The sequence below is a fragment of the Trichosurus vulpecula genome, chromosome 3 (assembly GCF_011100635.1).
Source record: "Trichosurus vulpecula isolate mTriVul1 chromosome 3, mTriVul1.pri, whole genome shotgun sequence".
NCBI classification, from domain to species: Eukaryota; Metazoa; Chordata; class Mammalia; order Diprotodontia; family Phalangeridae; genus Trichosurus; species Trichosurus vulpecula.
In genome coordinates, this window is record NC_050575.1 from 408431719 (window position 1) to 408457468 (window position 25750).

Consider the following 25750-nt stretch of genomic DNA (forward strand, 5'->3'; position numbering starts at 1 on the left):
CCCACTACATATTGCAAGCAGCCAAAAAGGAACAATTCAAACATCATGGAACTACAGTCAGGATCACACAGGATCTCTCAGCTTCCACATTAAAAGACAGGAGAAATTGGAATATGATATTCCGAAGGGCAAAGGAGCTGGGACTACAACCAAGGATCAACTACCCAGCAAAACTAAGCATAATTTTTCAGGCAAGGAGATGGACATTCAACGAAATAAGGGAATTCCAGACCTGCCTGATGAACTCAGATGGAAAATTTGATCTCCAAATACAAAACTCAAGAGAGACATAAAAAGGTAAACAGGGGGAAAACCCCCCACAAACCTTATTAATCAATAAGGGCAAATTATTTGCATCTTTATGTAGGATTATATCATCTTATGTATGTTTTATATATATACATATATGTATGTCAGTCTTGAGAATAGTACAGCTATTACGACAATTAAAAGGGATACACATAGATTGTGAATGCCTGTATAAAATAACTGATATAAGGATAAAAAACATAAGTAAGAGATGTAAAGGGAGGGATATGAGAGAAGAGGTAAGGAGGTAGTAGAAAAGGGTAAATTACACCAAATGAAGAGGCACAAAAACATATTATACTAGAGGGAAAGAAGGGAGGGAGAAGAGCAGTATTTAAAATTTACTGTCATCTGATCTGGTTCAAGAAGGGAATAACATACCCTGATAAGTATAGAAATATAACTTGTCCTACAGGAAGTAGGAGGGGAAAGCGGGAAAAAAGGGAGGGGAGAAGTAGCAAATGGGAAACAGTAAGATAAGGGAGGGGAATAAAGAGTGAGGGCAAACTGAGGAAGGCGGCAGTCAAAAGCAAAACTTTGTTGAGGAGGGGAAGGGGAAAGGGAGAAATAAAAACATAAACAGGGGGAAATAGGATGGAGAAAAAGGCACAGATAGAAATCATAAATGTGAACATGAATGGGATGAACTCTCCCATAAAACAGAAGCAGATAGCAGAATGGATTAAAAACTATAGTCCTACAATATGCTGTTTACAAGAAACACATTTGAAACAGGGGGATACACACAGGGTAAAGGAAAAAGGCTGGAGTAAAATACATTGCGCCTCAGCTAAAGTAAAAAAAGCAGGTGTAGCAATCCTAATCTCCGACAAAGCAAAAGTAAAGATAGATTCAATTAAAAGAGATAAGGAAGGATATTACATCCTGCTATAAAAGACACCATAAACAATAAAGCAATATCACTGTTTAACATATATTTGCTCTTCAAATACTAAACTCAAGAGAGACATAAAAAGTTAAACAGCGGGGAAAAAACCACCAGAAACCTTATTAATCAATAAGGGCAAATTATTTACATCTTTATGTAGGATTATATCATTTTATGTATGGTATGCATATATATATATATATATAATAAATGGAGCCTGTCTTAAAATTATAAATACCATCTACCTAAAACCATCAACAAGCATTATTTGTAATGGGGGTAAGCTAGATGCATTCCCAATAAGATCAAAGGTAAAACAAGGATGTCCCTTTATCACCCCTATTCAACTGGTACTAGGAACATTAGCTGTAGCAATAAGAGAAGAAGAAATTGAAGAAATTAGAATGGGCAAAGAAGAAACTAAATTATCATTTTTTTGCAGATGATATGATGATTTACTTAGAGAAGCAAGTAAAAAACTACTTGAAATAATAAACAACTTTAGCAAAATTGCAGGACATAAAATAAACCCACATAAATCCTCGGGATTCCTATATATTACTAACAAAGCCCAACAGCAAGAGATAGAGAAATTCCATTCAAAGTTACTGTAGACACTATAAAATATTTGGGAGTCCACCTACCAAGACAAACTCAGGGACTATATGAACATGAATATGAAACACTTCATGCAAATAAAATCAGATCTGAATAAATAGAAAAATATCACTTGCTCATGGTTAGGCCTAGCTACTAAATTAATCTATTCAGTGCCATAACAATTGAACTACCAAAAATTATTTTAAAGAGCTGGATAAAATAATAACAAAATTCATCTGGAAGAACAAGAGGTCTAGAATATCTAGGGTATTAATGAAAAAAAATGCTAGGGAAGGTAGCCTAGCCAGACCAGATATTAAACTGTACCATAAAGCAGCAGTCATAGAAATTACCTGGTACTGGATAAGAAACAGAATCATGGATCAGTGGATTAGGATAGGTACACAAGATGGAGAAGTCAATGACTATAGCAATCTACTCTTTGATAAACCCAAAGAATCTAGCTTCTGGGCTAAGAATTCACTATTTTAAAAAAAACTGCTGGGAAAATTGGAAAATGGAAGGGCAGAAACTGGGCACTGACCAATATCTTACACCATATACCAAAATAAAGTCAAAAGGGGTTCATGATTTAGGAATAAAGGCTGATACTATAAGCAATTTGGGAGAGCAAGGAATAGTTTACCTACCAGATTTATGGAGAAGAAAAGAATTCATGACACAACAAGAGATAAGAGAGCATTACAAAATGCAAAATGGATAATTTTGATTATGTCAAATTGAAATGCTTTTGAATAAACAAAGACAATGCAATGAAGATTAGGAAGGAAGAAGAAAATTGGGAGAAAAATCTTTACAACCAGTATCTCTGATAAAGGCTTCATCTCTAAAATATACAGGGAACTGAGCCAAATTTATAGAGGAAGAAATTAAAGATATCTATAGGCATATGAAAAAATGCTCGAAATCAATACTGGTTAGAAAAATGCAAATCAAAACAACTCTTAGGTACCACATCTCTCCTGTTAGATTGGCTAAAATGTAAAAACAGGAAAATGATAACTGTTGGAGAAGATGTGAGAAAACTGGAACATTGTTGCATTGCTGGTGGAGTTGTGAACTGATCCAACCATTCTGGAGAGCAATTTGGAGCTATGCCCAAAGGGCTATAAAATGTTCATACCCTTTGACCCAGCAATACCACTTCTAGGGTTGTATCCCAAAGCGATCACACAAGTGGGAAAAAGACCCTTAAGAACAAAAATATTTATAGCATCTCTTTTTATGGTAGCAAAGAATCAGAAATCAGGGGGATGTCCATCAGTTGGGGAATGGCTGAACAAGTTGTGGTATGCGAAGGTAATGGAATACTATTGTGCTATATGAAATGGGGATGATATGGACTTCATAACAACCTGGAAAAACCTACATGATATAATGCTGAGTGAGCAGAGCAGAACAAGGAGAACATTATACAGAACCACAGATACATGGATTCTGTGATGACTAACCCTGATAGACTTTGTTCTTCTCAGTAACACAAGATGCAAAGACAACTCCAAAGGACTCACGATGGAGAACACTATCTAAATCCAGAGAAAGAACTATGGAGTCTGAATGCAGACTGAGGCACACTTTATCCTCACCTTTTTTTCTCTTTTGTTTTTGGGGTTCTGTTTTTCTTTCTCATGATTTATTCCATTAGTCATAATTCCTCACAACTTGACTAGTGTGTAGGTAAGTTCAAGGTGAAGGTATATGTAGAATATGTATCAGATTCCATTCCCTCTTTAGGAGGGAGCAGGGGGGAGGGGGGAAGAAAATTTGGATCTCAAAATTATGTAGAGCCAAGTGTTGTAAACTAAAAATAAAAAATCTAAAATATAAAAAAAAACAACAACAATTCTTTTGTTAATTATTCACTAGCAATAATTAATTAAATCCGGAAATTATCTCTCTTGGTCTTTGCTTCTATCACATTTGTATAGGAAAGTGAGAGTCTACATAAAAGTTTTTATCACATTAAGTTTCTCCTTACTGTGGATTCTCTGATGTACAGGAAGACGGGACCTCCGTGTAAAAGCCTTTCCACATTGATTACATTCATAAGGTTTCTCCCCAGTATGGATTCTCTGATGTGCAGTAAGACCAGAGATTTGTGTGAAAGCCTTTCCACATTGATGACATTCATAAGGTTTTTCCCCAGTGTGGATTCTCTGATGTGCAGCAAGACGGCACCTCCGTGGAAAACCCTTTCCACAATGACTACATTTATAATGTTTCTCCCCAGTGTGGATTCTCTGATGTCGACCAAGATTGCAGCTCTGTGTGAAAGCCTTTCCACATTGATTACATTCATAAGGTTTCTCTCCAGTGTGGATTCTCTGATGTGCAATAAGACCAGAGATTTGTGTGAAAGCCTTTCCACATTGATTACATTCATAAGGTTTCTCTCCAGTGTGGATTCTCTGATGTTGAACAAGACTGGAGCTCCTTGTGAAAGCCTTTCCACATTGATTACATTCATAAGGTTTCTCCCCTGTGTGGATGCTCTGATGTACAACAAGACTAGCATTGCAACTCCAAGCCTTTCCACACTGATTACATTCATAAGGTTTCTTCTCACAGTGAGCACTGCGATGAATAATGAAGGATGAGTGTTCCCTAAAAGGTTCAGCACATTCATGACACTCATGTGGTTTCTCTCCAGTATGAATTTTTTGATGGCATATCAGGGATGACTGTTGATTTGTGTCTTTCCCACAATGATGAGAATCATAAGGTTTCTTCCCTGTGTGGATTCTGTGAAATATGGCACAGATTTTTCTCCCAGTGAAGTCCCAGGGGCCATCACACATGAAGCTTTCTTTGTGAGTTTCTTTCACAGAAATCCTTAGCTTTCCTGTAGTCTCTCTCATGTCAAGTCTAATTTCTCCTTCTACAAGAAACAAACAGTAAAAAATATATGCAGAGACACATGTACACACACATATGTAATTATAATCCTTTCCCTCCACTGCAAAGAAAGCAAACTAACTGCTCTATATCCTAGTTCCCCAGGTGAAGAGAAAAGTCTTCAAAGTTAACTGGACAGAATAAATCATGTGCAAGTGCCATTAGTTCCCATCTGCAAGATAGCTTGACTTACCAAGAGCTTCACACACAATCACATGGGATCCTCAGAAACACGTGTGACATGGGCAGGCCCAGCATTCTTCTTACATTCTCAAGTCAGGCCATGATCTCAGAATGACTGACTGACCTGACCATAACCCTGCATCTGAAACTAGACCTTCAAACATGCAAGTGGGGATGTTCTGTCCATGGAACTGAATGGTCTTTCTCTATTGCACTTACTTTTGTTCTATTCTACAAAAAAAAAATATTTTTGCATTTTTGAATTTATCTCCCTTTCTTTGAGTCTCTCTATTCATTGGAATACCAAAATATTGAAATTAAGCCAATTCATAATCCTACAATGAGACTCCTACAATTAAGTTCCAGGTAAAAGAAGATTCAATCAATGTGGCAACCATCCACTACAAATACACGCTATGTAATTTCAGGGTGGACCTCACTTGGCAAAGGTATCCTTTGAACTCTCCCTAACTGACTGCTTTGGGTTAGCTAGGCGGTCGAGTGGATAGAGTACTGGTTAGGAAGATGTGTTGGTAAGCAAAATGGGCTCTTAGCACTCAGTTCAACCAAGTGTCCTTGAAGAGTTTGGCTTTTGTTTCCTTTGATTAATTCAGTGTATTTCATTAAGTCTTACTAGGTGCTAAGCCCCAGCCCCAAACCCCTATTAGGTGCTAAGCCTGTGTGGGTGTGAAGCTCCCAGGGTACTAAGGGGAGGTGCTATCTCAAGAGCCAATCATAGGAGCCTAAGTTCTGTTCATTCAGATGACATTTGATGACATCTGAAATGGTATAAGAAGAGAAGACAGAGCAATTTGCTCAGGGCTTTCACTCTCAGTGGTGCATGCTGATGTGGAGACTCCAGGCAGCTGTAGCTAAGAGCCCTCCAGAACGTAAACCCGGATGCTAGGACTTTGTTAAACTCTGCGAACTATGTATTGGGATTTGAATCAGAGAGTCTGTCCATGTTTGTACTTTGTATTTTGTTATGAAGTTCAGGGTGCTGGATTTTTCCCCTGAACTAAGTGATGATGTTTGTATCCAGGATTAAAACAAGCTTGTTAACCCCTTAACATTGCTTTCCTTAGTAAAGCAGATCAAAAGAACCTGGGTTTTGGCAGTGTGCTGGCAGCATTCTTGTTGTTGGGCTTGTGTTGGTGTTTCACCCCCACAACAGCTGCTAGCCAGATTGTTGAAACAGAAGACTCAAGTTTAAATCCATCTTCAGACCCTTACTAGCTCTGAGACCCTGGCCAAGTGATTTAGGCCTCTTGGCCTTGGTTTCCTCATCTCTAAAATGAGCCTCAAAAGGAAATGAATGGCAAATCACGCCAGTATCTTTGCCAAGAAAACCCCAAATGGGATCAGAAAGACTCAGAAGTGACTGAAAACCACATAACTGGCTCCCTGTCTCCTTCACCACAGCAGCTTTTCCAATTCTTTTCATTCTTTCCCAACAGTCCCTGACTACTTGCTCCCACTCTCCACCCCCCACTCACCTTCTCAGCAGAGAAATGTGCCTTACATATGTTTCTTGAAAAAATTGGATACTTATCAAGAGCTGTCTTATCCTCATTTCCCATATATAAAGTACTTTTTTATTCCTCTTTGATACCACTAGCAGATGAGATAATCCTCTTTCTGCCAGCTGAAGCATAATCCTTTTCACGTGTAAATCATCCCATTCCAGGACACCATCTTCCTCAGGCTGCTGCCTCTCCAGCATCCCCTTTTTTGCCACTTTCTAGTCTCTCCCACACTAATGATGCCTTCCCTACTGCCACAAATAAAACCATTTCTCTCTAATCCTCAAAACACAATCACTTGATCCATTCAACCTCGGAGATAGTTTCCAGTATCTTTCTTCCATTTCTTGGCTAAACAGCTGGAGATGCCTAGTTACAACTGGTGTCTCTAATTACTTTCCTCTGGTTTCTCTGAAATTCTCTGCAATCTAGCTCCCAATTTCATTGTTCAACTAAAATTCTTTTCTCCAAATTTACCAAAAACCTCAAGCTTGCTGAATCCACTGGCTATTATTTAACCTTCTTCCTCCGGGCCTTCTCTGCAGCCTTTAATAGTTAATCACCCTCCTTTCTCTAACCTTCTCTGCAGCCTTTAATAGTTAATCACCCTCCTTTCTCTCTCTCTCCCCCTCTCTCTCCCTCAAATCTCTCTCTCTCTCTCTCTCTCTCTCTCTCTCTCTGTTTTAGTGAAACCCAAAACAACCTCATTTTCTTGCCTCCAACCTTGCCATCTTCCTACTTTCCTAATGCTCTCCAAGGCATCCTCCTAATCCTGCAGGCTCACAGACACTCTTGACACCCATATTCAATCTGCTTCACAGTCCTATGATTCCACCGAGGTAACATCTCTCACATACACCCCCTTCTCTCCCAACACTGCTACTGCCTTGGTTCAGGCCCCAAACACCTCACATCTGCAGTATTACAAGAGCCTGCTACTTGCTCCAGCTGCCTCAAGTCTCCCCACACTCCAGTCATTCCTCCACCCGTTTATCAAAGATCGTCTTCTTAAAGTTCTAGACTGACCATGTCACCACGTCCTCAACAACTTACACTGGCTCCATGGGAAAAGGATCAAATATAAAATCCTCTCCATTCCTCATAATCACCTACCACTTCTTTACCTACTCCTCTCCTACTCTGCTAATTTTCTTTGAACTCATATCCGTAGCAAACATGCTATTATGCAGTGGTATGGGCCTCCCTTCTGTTCTGTGAACAGGACACTCCACTTCCTGACCCTGTGGGTTTGACATGTCATCTCCATTCCCAGAATACTCATATTGGATTCCCTGAAGCCCCAGCTAGAGCCCACCTTCCACGATAAGTCCTTCCATCCCTCCTTCACTTTAGTGCCTTCACTGTCCCAATGAGCTCCAATTTGTTTTGTCCATAACAGGTTTCTACATTGTTGTTGGCATGTCATCTGTCCGAATGTTGTGAACTGCAGAAGAGCAGGGGAAGATCCTTGTATCTCTTTATATCCCTGGTGCTTAGCAGAGGGTCTGGCACATGGTAGGAACTCGATAAATGTTCACTAACTTGAAGAAAATCTAAGAAAGAGCCCATATTGGAAAGCCTAACCCCCTTTTGCACTTTCAGGTATGTTTCATTCCCCCAATTTCCAAACAGTGAGGTTTTTTTAGGATCATAGCTTTATCACTGGGACAGAGCATAATTGCCGTGGTGTCAAACTTCCTCTTCTTACAAAAGGGGAAACCAAGACTCAGTGCTGTTTAGTGACTTGTCCACAGACCCACTGCTGAAAATGTGAGAAAAAAAATTTCGAGTCAGGTGTTCTTCACCCAAGTCCAGCATTAGCTTTGCTACAACACTAAGAAACCTCTTGTAATCATAGCACTCATGTACCTGCTTTCACCTCACTCACCTGGACAGCAGCTCCTCATGTCTCTTTGTTTCAGCATCCACGGTGCTTCCCTTTCCTTACAATAAATCAAATATTTTCTGGCAACTGGAAGCCCTGAGTATGGGGAATCAGGGATGAGCATTGGAATTTAGTTCCCCTTAGGAAAAACAGTGTAAATACAAAGCTACTCCATATTGAAGATCACTCCATCACACTGACACATATCTGACTTAATCTCCCATTAATGGTTGTAATTCAAGTAACCAAAATAGCATGTACCAGGTCAGCCTTGAGCACCAGCATATTCGGCCTTGATGAATCAGCTTTGGCTCTGTCTCCTTCCCAGCTCCTCACTCCCTGAAACCTATAAAACCTTGCTACTGTTCATTTAGGGAATCACTGCCTGCTGAGAAACTCAACGAACCTCAGTTAGTCAACTTCTGATTCTTGGCCAGTCTGTTATTCCTGCCATTGATAGGGGCATACAAGCAAGAAGCACAGGGTGGTTCCCAGAAGTCCTTAAGCATGGCTTCCATTGCATTTGTTTTGGGGGTAGCTTTGGGGAGATGTGGGGGAGAAAGTCATGGAGCCAATGTGGAATGAGAAAATTTGACCTTGGTGCACCTTCTTCACAGGAGGATGGACTCATTGCAGACTTCCCATTTTCTAGAAATTAGAGGCAGCTGGTAGTGCAGTGAAAGAGCCCTGGGCCTGGAGTCAGGAATGCCAGGGTCTAAATCTAGCCTCAGGCAGTTAACTAGCTGTGTGCCTTTGGAAAAGTCACTTAACCTGTGTTTGCTTCAGTTTTCTCAGAGGTCAAAAGGCGATGATAATATCACCTACTAACATAATATTGTAAAGAAAGCACTTAGCGCAAAAGCTGGTGAACAGCAGGTGAAGAGAAAGGCTTATTCCCTTCCTTTCCACCATCTGTGCTGGAATGTGGAAGGAAAGGGAAATTAAGGACAAATGTGTCATAGTGGGTACAACTAGGAGTGGTGAGCTACAAATTGGATGCTTCTCAAAAAGAAGGATAACCTAAATACTTGGCCCTTCCCAAAGAGGAAGTGGCAGCAAAGAAAAGCGGCTCAAGCAGTTTTCAGACATTTGCCAGACAAATCAACAGTGATCTGATCTTTGAACTCACACTACCTAAAACTGGTAAGAGGCTCAGGAGTTTCAGGAGCAACAAGGAAACTTTCATGCAAGATAACACAATGTGTTGAACTTTTATAGGAAAACCAGGTAGCAGGAAGACCCTGTCTCTTGGACAGAGGACACCAGCACTTTTCCTTTTCTAGTAAATGATAAATGCTGCAAAGTCAGCACACTCAGGGATGAAGATATTCCCTTTGATAGCAGACTCTGAGTGGCCAGGGGAAATGTCCTTACCAACAGAGAGGAAGTTCTGGGCATTCTCCAGCATGACGTCCTTGTACAACTCCTTCTGAGCTTGGTCTAAGAGGTCCCACTCCTCTGTGGTGAAGTCCACTGACACATCCTGGAATGTCACCAACTCCTAAACCAGCAAGAGTCACAAGATTTAGACCTGAAATAGACTCCAGAATTCATGCATTATAACCCTTATCACATGAGGGGAGGAAAGAGCCTAAAAATCATATCCTTGTAGAGTATCAGAATCAACACTTAAAACCATAGTCATTAAGGGCTCAATGAAATATTGGGAAGACTGATGATCAGTTGGAATAAAGTGGAGGAATGTCTTAGTATGGAATGTGTCACTCTATGGCGTCTGGGACAAAGTGTGTGTTTTATCTGTGCGGGAGAGGGATTTCTGGAGGAGAAAGAGCGAAGATGATGTGAAATTTCTTCCTTATCAGAACTGATAAAAGCAATATGGTAGTAAATAAAATTCTGTAAATTTTATGGGAAGCTGGCAAGGAAAGTGTATTCTGGGGATAGGGAGTGGGGCATAATGTTTGATTATAGAAAAGAGAAAAAAGAAAAAGATATAGTTAATTTCCCAAGACCCTAAAACAAAGTCTTATCTAGATAAGACATGAAAATGATTTGTAAGACACACAAATTACAATTTGGCCTGAACTGAAGGAGATGAGACTTTCTGACCAAGTGAAGTAAAGTCATCTGTTGTTACTTTGAGGGCTTGAGGCTACCTGAATATTCTATGTCATAGCCAAAACATCTTATGCCTTCACTTTATGATTACTTTCTTTTGTCAATAACATAGATTTCCTTAGTATAATATTCAGTTACATAGTTGTTCATTTTTGTTGTTTTTTGTGCTCAAAGTGGACCAAAATGACATCACCGTGTCAGGGTTAAAGTACAATGTGTCTGACCATGGATGATCAGACTAATAGAAGCCAGAAGGCTCCACCACAGATTGGGAACAAATACTCCATGTGAACATTTGGGGTGGAGATGGCTCTGAATTTGCACACCTCACCATACTTTTGAGCTACAGTACTTCTGCTTTGCTACCAAGAACAGTACATTCTTTGATGTGGGCAAGCTATGCTGGGTGGTCCTTTGCCAGGGTTTCCCATGCCTCACAATTGATTACAAAATTCCTCAGAGACCTTGGGAATGTCCTTGTTATCACTTCTTCTGACCACCTTGTGAGTGCCTTCTTGGCATGTGTTCTCCATGAAATAGTCTTTTAGGCAAACAGACATTTGGCATTTGACCAACATGGCCAGTCCATCAGTTGTGCTCTCTGCAGTAGAATGTGAATGCTTGGCAATCTAACTTGAGCAAGGACCTCAGGGTCCAGCACCTTATCTTGCCAGATGATCTTCCGAATCTTCCTAAGATGATTCAAATGGAAGTGATTCAGTTCCCTGGCATGGAGCTGGTATACTGTTCAGCTTTCACAGGCATACAACAATGACAGAATGACTCAAAAAAGAATCAAAGAAAGATGGGAAAAAATAGCATACTCCAGTCAGTACACAAACAGTATCAGTTCTTTCTCGGGAGGCAGGTAGCATGCTTCATCATTAGTCCTTTGGGATATTCTTGGATCACTGTATTGCTGAGAATAGCTAACTCATTCACACTTCTTCATTGAACAATATTGTTGTTGCTGTATATAATGTTGTCCTAGTTCTGTTCACTTCATTGTGCATCAGTTCAACTAAGTCTTTCCAGGTTTTTCTGAAATCATCACCTTTATCATTTCTTATAGCACAATAATATTCAATTACAATCATATACTACAGATTGTTTAGCCATTCTCAAATTGATGGGCATCTCTTCATTTTCCCTTTCATAGCCACCACCACAAACAGAGCTGCTATAAATATGTTTTGTACAAATAGGTCCTTTCCTCTTTTTTTTTTTGTGATATCTTGGGCCTATAAATCTGGCAGTGGTATGGCTGGATCAAAGGGTATGCACAGTTTTACAGTCCTTTGGGCTTAATTCCAAATTGCTCTCCAGAATGATTGGATCAGTTCCTAACCCCACCAACAGTGCCTTAGTGTCCCACTTTTTCCACATCCCCTCCAACCTCCATCATTTTCCTTTTTTAACATATTAACCAATCTGATAGGTATGAGTTGGTGCCTCAGCGGTGTTTTAATTTGCATTTCTCTAACCAAATATAATTTAAAGCAGTTTTTCATCTGATTATAGAAAGCTTTGATTTCTTATTCTGAAAACTGCCTTTTCACATTCTTTCAGCATTTCTCAACTGGGGAATGACTTATATTTTGATAAATTAGACTCTGTTCTCTATATACTGAACAAATGAAACCTTTATCAGAGATATTTGTTGGAAAAAAAATTTCTCTTTATCTACTTTGGTTTTGTTTGTGTTAAAATTTTTAATTTTATATGATCAAAATTATGGATTTTACATTTTGTATTATTCTCTATCACTTGTTTTTTCATAAATTCTTCCCTTATCTATAGATAGGACAGATAGATGATCTCATGCTCTTCTAATTTTCTTACAGTATTACTCTTTATGTTTAAATAATGTATCCATTTAGACCTTATTTTGGTATACCTTCTGAGATGTGTGTGTATATCTGGTTTCTGCTACAATGTTTCCTAGTTTTCCCAGCAGTTTTTCTGAAATAATGAGTTTTAGTTCAAAAAGCTAGCATCTTTGTGTTTATCATATAGCAGATTACTAGGGTCATTTACTCTAATGTAATTTACACCTAATCTATTCTACTGGTCCATCACTTTATGCCTTAGCCAGTACCAGATTGTTTTTGATAATTATGATTTTATAAGACAGTTTGAGATCTAGTATGATTAGACTGCCTTCCTTCATTTTTTAAAATCCATTCCCTTGATATCCTTGACCTTTCAGAAAACTATTTTCTTGGTGTTGTTGTCAGGCCAAAATTAGCAGAACCATGAGAGAACTGATCCATATGCTGTTATTTAGTTACATAGAAACAAGAATAATTGTGGTGGGCTCCTTTGTACATTAAAAAAAGCAAAATTTCATTAATATAGGTTGTATTTCAGCTAATTCATGAGAAAGATATTGACATTTTCCTCAAGAGAAATAAAGGATCTAAACACACTCTAGAACTCTGGAAACTTGGGAAGACAAAAGTCAGGAGTATGGACCATATATAGGAGAGGTGGGATAAATTGGAAAATGCCTTGATATTTGGGATCAGTCATCTATATTTCCAATCTGCTACATGCACAATGTGTGTTTGGCCAATGTGCTTGGAATTTGATGGCCTTCCATTTCCATTACTAGGATATGATACACTTTATCAAAAATTCTGATATTTGGGAACAATTCTCCATCATATGTCCGAAACTGTCTTTTATTTTTTATCATTGTGATTTATTCTTTAAAACACCTGACTTATGGTCTATTTTTCAACATCTCATTTTAACTTCCTTTATTTTATTATTTTACTTTGGAAGAATTAAGGTATTGATTGATCTGTGAGATTCCCAAGAATTTATGATTCTTATTTTTCACTGGGGTCTCTTGAGTCACTATTCTTCATTGCGTAGTATTCATCATACGGGCTACCATTGCAGGAAGGCAGTCCTCTTGTTAACTAAGAACTGATCTCTGATTCCCTAACTCACACCCAACAAGAGTTATGCAAAATCTCTTTCCTCTTCAAGCTGCCCACATCCACCTGTCACCACAAAAGGATGGGGTGATGAACTCCAAACCTCCCTTTAAGGAGAAAGCTCATTTCAGAAATCTCATTTCTCACCTGGCTCAACATCATTGGGACTTCTCTGAGCCCCTTCACTTGGGTATCTTCTCCACACTCCAACCTTTTCATTATTTTTTTGTGTGTGTTATTTTCCTCTTTTAGATCGTCAGGTCCTGAGTTCAAATCTTACACACTTGACACACTTAGTAGCTGTGTGACCTTGGGCAAGTCACTTAACCCCAATTGCCCTGCCTTCACCCCTTCAAAAAAAGAAAGAAAGAAAGAAGGAAAGAAAGAAAACCATAGAATGTCAGGTCCTTGATCCTAAAAGAGTTCTAAAAACCATCAGGAGAAAGACCTTCAAATACAATGGAAGGACATGGAAATATGAAAGACTATTCCAAACCCATTAGAAATGAGAAGGTAATGGAAGAATATATTCCAGAGAGCAGTGAAGCTCAGTATGCAGCCCAGGGAGCTTTGCAATGTGGGACAAAAAGTAGATGGATGTTCAATGCTGAAAGAGTCAAATATTTTTACAAAGAAATTCAGAACTGAAGATATTTCTTTCTCTGCACCCCATGAAACTTTTGCAAAAATTGGCCATGGACTAGGGTAGAAACAGACTGCAAACAAATGTGAAAAAGTAGGAATTATCAATAAATCCTTTCACTCCATAGTAAAATAAGAATGGAAATTTGTTCAGGATCAACAAAAGATTCAAACACAAATGGAGACATAACAATGATACTCACACATTTAATACTATCCTACTGAAATTATGGGGGCAACTAGAGGGGAGAGTGGATAGAATGTTGAGCCTAGAGTCAGGAAGCTGAGTTCAAATTCACCCTCAGACCCTCAATAGCTATGTGATCCTAGGCAGGTCATTTCAACTCAGTTTGCCTCAGTTTCCTGATCCGAAAAATGAACTAGAGAAAGAAAAACAACCACTCCAATATCTTTGCCAAGAAAACCCCAAATGGGGACACAAAGAGCTGGACGTGACTGAACAACAACATCAATAATAATAACAACAAAATTATGAAGGAGATATTTTATAGGGCTGAAGAAAATAACAGAATTCATTTGGAAAAATAAAAGACCTACAATAATATCAAGGGGAATGATGAAAACAAGTAAGGATAGAGGGGGAAGGGCACTTTCAAACATCAAACTAGAGCATACAGCATTGGTCATCAAAATCCTGTGGTACTGGAGAGAGAGAGAGAGAAAGGGATGTAGGGAGGGAGACAGAAGGAGATAAATGAATGGAACAGATTAAACAAAGGAGATTCAGAATCATTAGAACTCAGTAACTCCATGTTTGATGAAGTGGAAAAAAGACTACTTAGGGTAAAATTCCTTATATGGTTAAAAAAAACTGCTGAAAAAAGCTGGAAAGCAGTCAGGAAGGAAATTAGGATTAGACCAACATCTTACATGATACTCTACAATACATTCTATATAGAATTTTTTTTTGTTCAGTTGCTTCAGTCATGTCTGATCCTCTGTGACTTTGTGACTCTGTGACTCCATTTGGTAATTACTTGGCAAAGAAATTATCAAAGAAAAGTGAACTGATATCTTAAGAACAAGAGGGTAAAATGGTAATTGAAAGAATCCACCAATCACTTCCTAAAAATGATCCAAAATGAAAACTCCCAGGAATATTATAGACAAATTCCAGAGCTCCCAGGTCAAGGAGAAAAGAGTACGAGCAGTCAGAAAGAAGCAATTCAAATGTCACAGAACCACAGTCAGGCTAACACAAAAGTGAGTAGCTTTTACATTTAAAAAAAAAAATCAGAGGATGTGGAATATGATATTCAGCAAGACAAAGGAACTAGGATTATGACCAAACATCACATGCCTAGAAAAACTGAGTATAATCTTTCAGGGGGAAAAATGGACATTCAATAAATAGAGGATAATCAAGCATTCCTGATGAAAAGATCAGAGCTGAACAAAAATTTGATCTTCAAATACAAGACACAAGAGAAACATCAAAAAGCAATCTGGAAAGAGGAAACAGAAGAGATTCAATAAGGTTAAATTGTTTACATTCCTACATTGGAAGATGATACCTGTAACTCTTAAGACCTATAGGACTATTAGGGCAATTAGGAGTATACAATGAGAGTATACACTGACTGTGATGGGATGATATTCAGGAAAATAAAATTAAAGAGTAAGAAAGAGAATTGCACTCCAAGAAGAAGGACGAGAATGGTAGAAGGGAGTGAATTGTCTCATGTAAAAGAAGCAAAGAAGGGCTCTTACACTGAAGGGGAAGATGGGGGAAGTGGGAATGGGGGGCTTGAGCCTTACTCTCATCAAAATTTGCTCAAAAAGGGAATAACATAAATGTTTGGATAGGTATAGAAATCTATTTCATCCTGCAGGGAAATAAAAAGGGACAGGATAATACAGAGGGGGCTCATAGAAGGAAAGTTAGGTAGGGGGAGGCATCTGTCAGAAACAAAACACTAGTGAGGAGACAGGGAGGAAAGAGAAATAAGGGGAAATAGAAAGGAGGGAAATATACCATTATCAAAAGGGCAAATATGAATGGAATGTACTCACCTATAGACAGTATTGCTAGATGTAAAATGTATGATTTTGACTGTATTAAATTAAAAAGGTTTTTTTCAGAAACAAAATCAATGCAACCAAGATTAGAAGGAAAGCTGACAACTGGGAAAAAAAATTTACATCAAGTGTCTCCGATAAAGGCCTCATTTCTCAAATATATAGAGCACTGAATTAAATTTATAAGAATACAAGTCACAACCCAAGTGATAAAAGGTCAAAGGATATGAATAGGCAGTTTTCAGACAAACAGATCAAAGCTATTTTTAGTCACATAAAAATTCTCTAAATCAGTATTGATTAGAGAAATGCCAATTAAAACAACTCTAGCTTACTATCACATATCTATGAAATTCAGTAATAAAACAGAAAAGGAAAATGATAAATACTGGAGGGAAGTAGGAAAACTGGGGCACTAATGCACTGTTCTTGGATTTGTGAACTGATCCAACCATTATGGAGAGCAATTTGGAACTATACTCAAAAGGCTATAAAACTGTGCATACCCTTTGACCCAGCAATAACCCTAATAAGTCAGTATCCATGAAAGACTTTTTTAAACACAGAGAAAAGGACCTATTTATAGGAGGGCATTTATAATAGCTCTTTTTTGGTGGCAAAGAATTGGAAATTGAGGACATGCCTTTTACTTGGGGAATGCCATTACAAGTTGTGGTATATGATTGCAGTGGAATACTATTGTTACAGGAAATGACATGGATGATTTCAGAAACACCTAGAAAGACTTATATGAACTGATGCAGAATGATATGAGCAGAAGCAGAACACTGTACAAACTTAACAGGAATACTGTAGGATGAACAATAATGAATAACTTATGTATTCTCAGAGATACCATGATCTACGAGAATCCTAAATGACTCGTGATGAAAAATGCTCTCTTTCTCCATAAAAAGAACTGATTGAATCAGAACAGAGACCTAAAGCACACTATTTTTCAGTTTCTTTCTTTTTGATTCAAGTTTTCTTTCACAAAATGACTAATATAGAAATGTTTTATATGATTTCTTATGTATAATCTGCTTCTGATGGTTTACCATATGCAGGAGGGGTAAGAGGAAAGAGGCAGGTAGAGAATTATGACCTCAGAATTTAGGAATGAAAAATGTTTTTATATGTAATTGAGGAAAAATGAAACACTATTTTACAAAAGGCTAGTAGCCAATGGCAGTAAGGTGGCACAGTAGATAGAGTGCCAGGACTGGAGTCAGGAGGATCTGAGTTCAAATTTAGCCTCAGACACTTACTACCAATGTGACCCTGAGCAAGTCACTTCACCCTGTTTATCACGGTTCCTCCTATGTAAAATGCACTGGAGAAAGAAATGGCAAACCACTCCAGTATCTCTGTCAAAAAAAACCCCAGTGTATCACAAAGAGTCAGGCAAAACTGAAAAAACTGAAAAACAACAAATAGCCATTTCCCATTAGGTAAATGGTCAAAGGATATGAACAAAAAATTCTCAGAGAGAATTACCAAGTATTCCCAACCATATGGAAAAATGTTCTAAACCACTAATAAGAGAATAATAAACCAAAACAACACTGAAGTTTCGTCTCATACTCTGCAAAATTGACAAAAATGATAAAAAATGGGACCAGTCAGTGTTGCAGGAATTGTGGGAAGATGGGCACACTAATACATTGTTGATAGATCTATGAAATAGTAGATCATAAACATCTGAATTCAAATCCAGCCTCAGACACTGACCAGTTATGTGACCCTGGTTTGTAAGTCATTGAAACTCTGTTGGCCTCAGTTTCTTGAACTGTGAAATAAAAAAAAAAAAATAAGAACACGAAACCTATAGAGCTGTTGTGAAGATGGTCAAAAATGGATTTTTGGGAGAAACTAAGTCACTCCATTGTGTCTTTCCCTTTGAGCCTGATACCTCTTTGACAGCAACTGAGCATTTCCTTCAGTACCCCCTTTCTACCATTGGAAAAGAGAATTCCCAGAACTTTGAATAGTTCCCCAAACTCAGACCTTTCCCTATATCCTCTCAAGAAGTACTAGGCCCTTAACAAATGCTAATTAACTAACAGCTAAAGAAGGTACACTTTTCTTTGGCCTCTTCCAAATAGCTCTGATAAGGGCCTTTGAACATGTGAATGTGACCCAGAAGCCAACATAACATGTTTTATTTAGTTGCCATATTTTCCAGAAACACTGGACCAGAGTATGCAACAGGCCAGGAACACCCCCAGCCCTGCTCACAGTATTTGCTCCTTTCACCCCTCACTGCCTTCTCAGTGTGGCCTTCAGGGTCAAACCAGCTACAAGACAGGGGCCAGTCAGTGTGCACCAGACATATGCACCAGAGAGATCAATTTTTGCAGCTCACAACCTGGGGGATAAGATGAGCATCCTGTCTTCCAGGTCTGGGAAGGAGATCTTGGCCAAAGAGGGAAAGGGGGAGGGGGAAGCAGTTCTATGAATATGTGGGGGAGGGGTGCTAGGCATGGATAAAGAGCAAAGACAAGCCCACTACAGAACAGAGAGAAATGAGTGACATGGTCTTGCTTGTGAGAGGGATCAGAGAGAAAACTTAAAACCTTCACAGAAGGGCAACAATTGGGGGTGGGGGTAGGGGATAGTTAGGGATTGTGATGCTAATGTGCCATGAATCAATTCAAAGTACAGAGAACAGGGTGGTGTTATGACTAGTTTTCAATTTCCAGTCCGTTTTTGTAAAGAAACAATGCATAAGTAGGGATTGCCAGCAGCATAGACAATGATCTTTTTCTAAGGAAATGGTCTCTTTTGTGGATGTTGGTAAAGTCTGGAGACAGAGTGCACTTACCTGAAGAGAGGGCCTGCAGCTCCCAGGGGCCATTCCCTCTGGCTTCATGCTCCCCGCTTGGGCCAGGCCTTGGTCTTCTGCAGACTGAGTAGGGGAGGGAGAAGGATCCCAGGGCAGGAGGCTGGCCTACAGGGATTGACAGAGGGTGAAGCCCTTCCCTCAGGACAGAGAATGAAACCCAGAGGTAGGGTTCAGTTCGGAAAAGAAGATGGTCCCACCCTCTCCTCCACTTCTTTCCCCTTCCTTTCCCCCATTCTCCTTCAGAGAACCACGAAGCAGAAGGGGCTTGGGATCCCAGAAGGGAAGAGAACACTCAGAGCCTCAATGGCTCCTGAATCAGAGATCTCCCTGTTACTGGGTATAGGACTTGGATCCCGTAAGAGCAACCCAGCTTCTGAACTTTCCCACACATCCCCGCCTAGATATTCAATAATCCCTTCCATTTTCCATTCATTGTTGCCCTTTATCCTTGCATTTGGAGGTTCACTCAAGCCCTTCACTTGTCTTTCACTGAAGACAGGACTCCTGGGTCCCTGTGGGTAAGGTTTGAATTTTGGGAAAAGGGGACCCAATCTTCAATCTGGGGATGGTGACCGCAGACTTCTGAGAAGTGATTGGGAGTCTGGAAAGAAGTTAGCAGCAAGAAGCTTGTCCAGTCACCAGGCTACAGAGGGAGAATTGCTCCGCGTGGACCTGGAGATGGACTCACCACAGGGTCAGAGGAGGAGGAAGAGACCTAATGGTATAAAGGGCCAGCAGAAGCCAGCAGGTTTGTAAGGGGCTGGCTCAGACCTACCTAGGACCTGCATCTACAGGGCTGCGCTCCAGAAGGCAGAGATCTCAGGTCCAAGTGAAAGCAGTGTGATCTCAGCTCAGAGTGAAGATTCTCACCTCCAGGGAAGGCAGAGGAAGTTCAGCTGCAATGGGAGAAGGCTGAGCACTCTCAGCACAAGTTCCGGTTTTCAGCCAGCCCATTCTGGGAGGTTCCTCCCACCCTCCAAGGCCCCAGGAAGGGCTGTTTCCTCCAGTCACACCCAGGGCCAGATGCTCAGGAACCTTTCTGCCTCTCATCCCCAAGCCCTGCCCTCCATCACCAAGAATACCTGGGCCAGTGGGATGACCTCTTTTTGGCCCAAGACTCCTCCCAGGCCTCCAAACTCCACCCCAGAGCTCCACCATCAACCTTCAGGCTGGTCATTTTTGAGATCTCCTCCTCCCCCGTCACCCTACCACCTGATTTCTCAATGGAGGAAAGATTCAGGACTTTAGGAGTGGGGAGGGGGAGAACAAGGAAGGGGCAACTAGCAGATTTCCAAACAAGCAAGGTATTCACTGCCTAACAGAGCTATGTTTTAGAATGCAGGTTGTTTACAAAATGCAGTCAGTTTGATTAGCACATTTCTCCTAGTTTAAATTAAAATGTGGCTCCTTTAAGTCAGATCCCAGCAGGATAATTGGGATGTTTGACCAGCTAAGGGCAGAGCCACCCTTAATGTAAAGTACACTTAAAATGTGGTATTTAAGGGCATGTGTTTAGGAACTGAAGAAATAAGAATTAAATGTAACTGGATCAGAATTCCCCTTGGCTCCTCTCTGAATGTAATCAGCCCAGAGGGTTAAACATCAAAGATAATTCTAACCAAGATAATCAAATGAATTGATGTTATTTGACAGGCAATTTTGTTTCCTGTATTAACATGGTAACATTTTGTATGTCATTATTATGCTCCAAATTTGTCTCATTTGGGGGTTTGGGGGAACCATCATATATATGCTCTTAATTTGAAATGAGAAAGCTTTCGAGACAGGTATGCAATTTCACTCATAGAAAAGGAACTTGTCTTTTGATCTGAATGCTGTGAAATTAATTATCAAGTTGTAAGACTGTGGTTATAATGTTTCCAAACTGTTCTCTATTTAATTGGTTATATTTTGCTTGAAAATGAATAATAATAATTTCCTCTTTGAGAAAACTACAAAGGACCTGGCAAATTCTCCATTTAGACTTTCACCTTCATTAAAGAGGCAAAACGTAAAACAAGGAGAATTAAAAGCAGTCTATTATATTGTGATACCTGAGTAGCCAGCTATTGCTGGAAAAACCCAAATTGTGATACCTGAGTAGCCAGCTATTGCTGAAAAAAAAACCCTGCCCCCAGCCCCTAACTGCAAACCCCAGTCTGCATAAAAAAAAAAAAAAACAGATTGAGTTTCTGCCATTTGGCAAGGGGCCTGGGCCCCTAAGCTCTTCTAAGGAATGTAACCTAATTACCAGGAAAAGTCTAATGCCTAACGATCTTCCTCTGGCTGAGTGGGCTCAGAGATGTCTCTATCTTATGTCAACAGACTGAGCTGGAACATCCCTCCGTCTATCCATGGCCATTAAGGATGGAAGCCTTGGCCCTAGACATTATCTTGAATTATATGACTTTTGCCTTATCTTGAGCCTTCCTAGCTTCAAGAGTTATGGCAAGGTGGACACAGAGATCCTGGGTTGTAATTCCAATTGACACTTTGTCAGCTATCTGATATGTTGTATTTACAATCTATTCAGGAGGTTCCTCTATTGTATCATGGTCATAAAAAGTGAAATAACACAGGCTTGCTGAGTCTGCAAAATAACATATGTAAACTTCAAGAGATAATTAGCCACTGAACCTGTATTCCCTATATAAACTACCCTTTCTTTTCAAACGGGGCCGTTTTGATTTGGGAGACTCTATTTCCCCAAACGGTCGCAGGCTAATAAACTTCTCCATTTAAAACTTAAACTCTTGTGGTGTGTCTTGCTCGCTGTCGGTATAACAATATTATGTCAAGGTAGAAACACATTGAGGAGTTGATCACCTTAGGTCAGGAAAGAATTCAAGATGGAACCAGCTTTTATGGATACATTTTGTAATGAGATAAAGACAATCTGGCTAGGTCCAGGGCAGTAAAATGGGATAGGCCATCACATCTCAGCACCTCCCCTATTGCCAGGACATGAGGGCTACCAGGTACAAACAGGCAGGGGGTGACTGTCTAGGTGATGATTTGTCATTTGTTGTCATTTGTCAACCAATGGGATTCTGCATTTTGTGTAGACCTTCCTGGAGTGTCAAGGGCAAGGTCTGTCCTCAAATAAGACTTTTGTCCTCAAATAAAATTTTTGGTCTGCTATATTGTCTGGATATCAAGCACTATAATACAAAGGCCCAGAAGTAAGGGAGCATCTGAGATAGGGAGGATGATTGGAGGTCCACTTCATTAGAGAAGGTCACAGATCCTTTAATAAAGAGTCGTTGGGTCAGAGCTTCACCTCAGTTTCTGTTAGGCTGGGCAATTTTTAATCCCCATTTTTATATTTATAGAGAATTAAGAGTAAAAATGTGGGGAAAGAAGGGTTGATTCATTAAAAATGTAATATTTTATCAACTGGGGTTAGAGCTAATGCACAGAAAAGACTTTGACAGCTTATTTATGAAAAACAATTATTAAAACCAGCTGCCAGAAGTCTAGAAGATTGGAATCAGGAGTCAAGAGGCAAGCTGATGGATAGCATAAGAGAATGGCCACTTCTGCAAATCCTTTAATGTTTGGGAGGTCCTAACTATTTTTCAAACCTAACACCAGGACACACAGATTTGGCCCAAGTACTTGGCATATGATATTCTTCCATTACAAGCAGGATGTTAACATTCACTTTATTCAAAGTTCTATTCCTTTCTTATCAATAAAAATCTCTTTTCACTTTTTTTGCATTTTTTTCTTATTAAAATATCTGATTTATGTTAAATTTTAATCTATATTTCACTTATAGCTTCCTTTATATTTATATTATTGGGTTTCTGTGCAGTTAAAGAATTTATTAGACTTTTCTTAATTTTTTAGATTCCCCAGAACTAAAAGCTGGGTCTTCTTAGTTATTGTTCTTTATCTTATTGTGTTTGTTCATATTTAGAGCAATCACTCACCAAAAGGACATCCTTTCATTGATTTATAATTACAGTTATACTTTCCACATAATGTAGATTAAGGGTGCTTTACCCCATCTATCAGGAAAATCTGCAGAAAATATTTTAGCCCTTCTTTTAGTACCAGAGATGAAGTCTGAATTTGTTCATTTTCTTTTACGGGGTGTTTACAGTACCTTAAAATTTGGAGTAAGGATTTGGTCATAGCTCTGTGTCGTTCCCATTTCATTTCTTATATCAAAATAGTATATATTGAAACTGTGATGGAGAAAGTTGTGATGTGGAAGGGTTAACTGTTATCTATTGTATCCCTATCTTGTTCTTAACAGAAGCACTTCCACATCTCTTTCCTTCTGCATCCTCCCACATTCTCTCTTCCCTACCTTGGGGAGAGCTCATGTACTCCAAACCTCCACATAAGGAAAGGGTCAGCTCACACAGCTCTATACCTGGCTGCACTATTTCTGACAGACTTTGCCACCATGTGCTACTGTCTGGTGTCTTTTGCCCCAAATCCCTTCTTTTGGTGTGTTTTCTTCCCCTTGGAAGTGTAAATGCCATGGGGACAGGACAATCTCCTTTTCTATTTGAATTCCCAGCCCTTAACACAGTGCCTGGCACATATTAGGGTCTTAATAAACACTTATTGACCAGTGACTACCCAAACACTTTCATCTGAGGAGTTTGTTTTTTCTTTTAACAGCTCACCATGATGACCCAGCCATTACCAACTTATTCAGTCTTCTTAAACCTTACTTCCTGCTACCTGCTCTTGGATCCAATGACACTGGTCTTCTTGTTATGCCAGGAAGGAGACACTCCATCTCAGGGCTCAGGGCATTTTCTCTGGCTCTCCAAAATGGCTGGAATTCTCTGTCTCCTCATTTTGGCCTCCTAAGTTCCTTCAAGTCTCAACTAAAATCCCAACTGCTGTAGTGTAGGAAGCCTTTCTCAACTCCTCTTCATCCTAGTGCCTTCCTCCTTTTCATTATATCCTGTATAGCAGTCTGTAGCTTATGTGTATATATTTGTGAGCTTGTTGTCATCCCCATTACACTGTGAGCTCCTGTAATATCAATTAAGTTGGGTGTCTTTGATTGAGTCTTACTAGGTGCTGAAGCCCAGGCCCAAACCCAAACCCCTATCTACTAGGTGCTAAGCCTGTGTGGGCATGAAGCCCTCAGGGTCCTAAGGGGAGTTGCTAAGACCAGAGCCAATAGTAGGAGCCTGAGTTCTGGTAGCTCAGATGACCTTTGATGACAGCTAAAGAGTGTATAAAAACAGAGAGCAGAGCTATTTGCTTAGGGCTGTCACTCTTGGAGGAGTGATGATGTGGAGACTCTGGGCAGCTGTAGTTAAGAGCCTTCCAGCTTGCAAACCCTGATGTGAGGACTTTGTTAAACTCTGGTAACTGTGCATCGAGATTTGAATCAGACAAGGTCTGTCTGTTGATGTTTGTAATTTGTTTGTATTTGATCTGAAGCTCAGGTTGCTGGCTTTTCCCCCTGAGCTGAGTTAATGATGTTTGTATATTGCATTACAGTAAGATTGTTAACCCCTCAATGTTGCTTTCCTTAGTAAAGCAGATGAAAAGAACCTGTGTTGCCAGCTTTCTGTGTGCTGGTTTTTGGTGGGTCTTATACCCCTACAGGAGCTACCAGCAGATTGTTGTAACAGCTCCCTGAAGGCAGACACTGCTTTTTGGTTCTTTTTCTATGACCTCTACTAGGCATAGTGCCCTACACATAGTAGGCACTTCATAATTATTTATTGAAAAACTTCTTCCCACTGGATGCAATGTCTCCAACTGGTCTCCACAGGATGCTCTCCCACCTTGCAATCCCTTTCATTTGAGGAACAAGAAGTACTCAACTGTTGCACATCTTTTGTGTGGGACAAGGCCAAGAAAGGACAAATAAGGACCCAAAGGCTATAGGTTCCCAGCTGCTGCTCTAGGAGCTTGGAAAGCTCGAGATAGATAACATGATATGAAATGATAGAAGAGATAGAGAAACTCCTGCCCAAGCATTGAACCATATGTCACATTTAAGCACAGGGTAAAGGCATCCTGTTGGCTGGTAAGGGATAGGAATTAAGGGTCAGATTAATTTAGATTATAGGAGGTAAATGGAAATAATAGTATGATGTAATGAATAGTGAGAAAAACTAAAATGATGCTGTATCGTTTAATAATTGATTCTACTCTGTAATGGACATGTTACACAAATAACACTAGCACACAGAATGGCTGCTAGCACAGTTTCAGTCTTGATCTGCTCTAGTTTTCTAGTCTGCTTCTAGTCTAGTTTTCTCTAACACAGTATTGCTGAGAATATGCACCAACTCCTAAAGTATTCCCTAATCACCCTTCTCATAGGAGCAGGTGAGAAGAGGGGGCAACTACCCTTACATTTAGATGGGGTAAATGTAGACAGGCACAACTTGTGCCATAAAGGTTCCCCCACTCACTGACCAATACCTGATGGGGTATAGGGTCTGGGAGCCCCCTTGAACTGTCCTAGAATCTTCCCACTTGATGAGACCATTGCCTGAGGCCCTAAGCCTTTCAATATTGCTGACCCAAATCTGTTACTCTAAACCTAACCTAGCCCTCCATTGTCCAGCTACTTCCCACCCTTGATCCTACCAAAATATCTATGCCCAAATCTGTTACCCTTAAACTAGCCTAGCCCTCTGTTGCCTATCATCTCCAGGTAGCCTTCAGCAATTCCTGGAGTCTGACTTCTAGTCACCTAAATCCCATGAAGATTCTCCTTAGACTCCTCCTCAAGACCCTCCCTAAATCCTTCCTCCCATCACCCCGGAACACTAGATCCTTCCCACAGCCTTTCTGTATATAAGATCCATCTTGCCTCCATGAAGGTGCTCAGATTCAGAATAGCTCAGCAGGTTGAATCTGGCCCACTTGGCAATAGAGCATTACAGATAGTGACATTTC

The 25750-nt window shown here is 39.8% G+C and overlaps 1 pseudogene; it reads right to left on the bottom strand.

Annotated features, from left to right (window-relative positions):
- LOC118841620 overlaps window positions 1-25750 on the bottom strand; it is a 180391-nt pseudogene that overhangs the window by 56436 nt on the left and 98205 nt on the right.